Raw genomic sequence first — 3,069 nt, 5'->3', positions numbered from 1 at the left:
TATATCCAACAAAGGAGCTGAAAATCAAACTTAGTGTTTAGTTTAGGGGTGGATTGGGAAATTCAGCCACCATTGAAAAATGTCTTTAAAAAAATTTTTTTAAAAGAGCACCGAAAATAGTTTCACTAAATTTATATTAAAAATAATAAAACGTTTCTTACAAAAGAGCATTACATTCTGCACAGGGCTCTGAACAGATGCCAGGGACATATTGTTACTTTCCTCCCTGTCCCATCCCCCACCAAATGTTTACAGTGACCACAAAGAAAGGTGCTCACAATAATTACATGAGGGGATTTTTAAAAAAATCACCAACAATGAACAAATAATAAAATTCACTGACTTTGTGCTGTCTTAAAATTTCAATGTTAGTTTTTGCACACTCTCCCCACCAATCCTGTCTGTAAGGAACTAAAACATTGCATCTGGTGAACAGCAAAGATTTTACTACACTTCAGATGCAGAACACCTATGAAGCAAAGGAATGCTGGCTTTTTAAACAGAAGCAGATTAGGAAAAAAAAAATGTAGGATTCCTTTAGTTCTTCACTAGTCCTAGGAAAACTTTCCAGAATACTGCTTCACATTGTTCTGCAGCAAATACTGGACATTCTGTATCTGGTCCTGTGTTCCTGTAATGTAAAATAGTAATGAATCTATCTTCAGATCTTTTTAAAGGCTCATCAATTTTGATGGAGGCTCCCAATTCATGACGTATTTGCTTAATTCACTGACCACCTTTGTCAATAATAGATTCAACTAAATCTTTGGGAATAGTTACTTGTGTTGTCATAATAGGTTCCAAATCACCATATGAGTCACAAATCCCTGCACAGGAATAGCCACCCTGTGGTTCATAAGCCATCTGCCCTTATAATGGATTCCACATATATATATATATATATGCATATATCCATAGCAGATGCCCAAGTTGCACCAGTACTGAAACCAACCATGCCCTCATTGGGGTCTCCAGGTCTTCCTCTTCTGTCATAGGCCATTAGATCTCCTCCACAAGGTGGTGGTGGTGGAGGTAGAGGAAGACTCCGAGCTGTGCTCCCATCCCGGCCACCTCAACTAGGAGGAGGAGGCAGTCCTTGAAGAGGGCTCTCATCATCATAATCTCTTCTAGAGGGAGGCATGGGACATCCACCCCTACCATGTGGCATTCTGTTGAAACCACCTCTTCCATTATGGGAAATCCCCCTGGACATCCACGGTGGTCATCAAACATCATTGTCAAACCACAATAATCATATGTTTCATCATAAAAATTAGGATCATGAGGCTGTGCACGTCCTTTGATGGGAGACTCAGATCTAAGATCAAGGATGATCTTTATGTACTCACCACCCTATCAGGCTCTTCTCCAATAACGACTCTGTCAGTGGAATGAGGGCAGCATTCCTGGAAAAGCTTCATTGTTGTCTGGAGTGTTCTCTCGAAGTTCTCTGATTTTAGCACCTTTGACCCCAATAATTCCTCCTGCCAGACTCTGATAAATCAACAGTCTCAACTGCCAAAGTCGCTTCCTTTACAGTGTTGGTAATTGAAGCATTCCATGGCATCGGATTCGAGCTGGAGATGGCTGGTTGCAGTGGGTGATGGCAACTGCAGGCCCTCTTCTGAGGTAGTGATGGTTTCCTTCAGAATTTTCCCAATTGTTTCAGTATCAGCACTGATACTCAACGTGCGCTTGCGGCCACTGCCGTCTGGGACTGAGATACTGCCATTGTCGTCTGTCCGGAGAGCCTTAATATTCTTGCCTCCTTTCTCAATCACTGACCCAACATTCTTGCCGAATTTGTAATTCAACCATTTTATCACTGTTTCTAGATCTTAAAAAAAAAAGTGTGCTCCTCTTCTGCAGGGTGCTTACCAAATTCATCATGGTTTCAGTGTTGGGGAAGGTTTCCTCTGCCTTTTGTTTCCACTTTCTTGTATTAAATGGACACACCAACTCTCTTCACCCGTATATGATAGAAAAATATATATTCTTGATTAAAAACTGTAGGAAAGTGCAATAATTTTCAAAAATTAGCTTTAAAATTTTAAAAACTAAATTGATTTTTATGCATTGGAAGATCTATATTACAAAATATGAAGTGAAAATATATTTATATTTGATAAAATTCTATGTCAACTGCATTTTTAAATAATATGGAAAGCCTAGTATTGTGGGGTTATGTGATTTAACCAAGGTCTTAAAACAATTGCATGACAAAATGTGATGATAAATCAGTTAATTCTCACACAATAACTTTTGTTCTTCCCATTTTACCTATATGTATAAAATGCTTGTAGATATATGTAATACATCAAATGAAATATAAATATACACATGAATGTGCTTCAAAAGTTTTTATACAGTATTTTCCCCTCCTATCTAACTGAAATGTTATAACTTTTAACCATGATCTGTCTCAAGGTCAATGATTACATATAATATACTAATATACATAATAATATAATAGACTCCTTAAGCTAAGAAGCATAATGGGATATACAGGAGTCAGGCAAAAAATATTTTTTTTTGTTTGCTGAGCTGGCATTTTTATAAAGGAAAGAAATTTAGAGAGACAGAGAAGGAGAGAAAGAGAGATGAGAGAATCCCATATCCACAAAATTGAGGAGGTAAGGAAGTGGCTCTCATTGGAAGACTTAAGGTATTAGCCTGAAGGATTCAGTATGATTCATGAGGAAGGGGAAGGATGTATCATGAGAGACTTATTTCAGCAATAATGTGCAAGATAGATTGAACTGGGCCATGATGAACTGACTATATCAATTAGAATTTTTTTTTTTTTTTGCTCACATGTAACAAAAGTCCTAACATTATATCATTTAAATGAAATAGAATTTATTGACTGCCTTTTATCAAGTTTCATTCTAGATACTGAAAAAATGACCAGAAACTGGATTCCCTCTTTGCTTTTCTTCACTTATTCTTATAGTTTGGATATATTGTGTCCCTCAAATGCTCATGTGTGAGACAATAAAAGATTGTTGAAAGATAAATGATTGAATTATGAAAGCTGTGTTCTAATGTGGATTAACCCACTGATATGTT

At 37.0% G+C, this 3,069-nt stretch overlaps 1 pseudogene; it reads right to left on the bottom strand.

Annotated features, from left to right (window-relative positions):
- Positions 1 to 554: 554 nt before the first annotated feature.
- Positions 555 to 1,890, bottom strand: LOC124994310 (heterogeneous nuclear ribonucleoprotein K-like; annotated as a pseudogene).
- Positions 1,891 to 3,069: the final 1,179 nt, after the last annotated feature.

The sequence above is a fragment of the Sciurus carolinensis genome, chromosome 10, assembly GCF_902686445.1.
Source record: "Sciurus carolinensis chromosome 10, mSciCar1.2, whole genome shotgun sequence".
Taxonomy (NCBI): Eukaryota; Metazoa; Chordata; class Mammalia; order Rodentia; family Sciuridae; genus Sciurus; species Sciurus carolinensis.
This window is presented reverse-complemented; position numbering and strand designations above follow the sequence as displayed.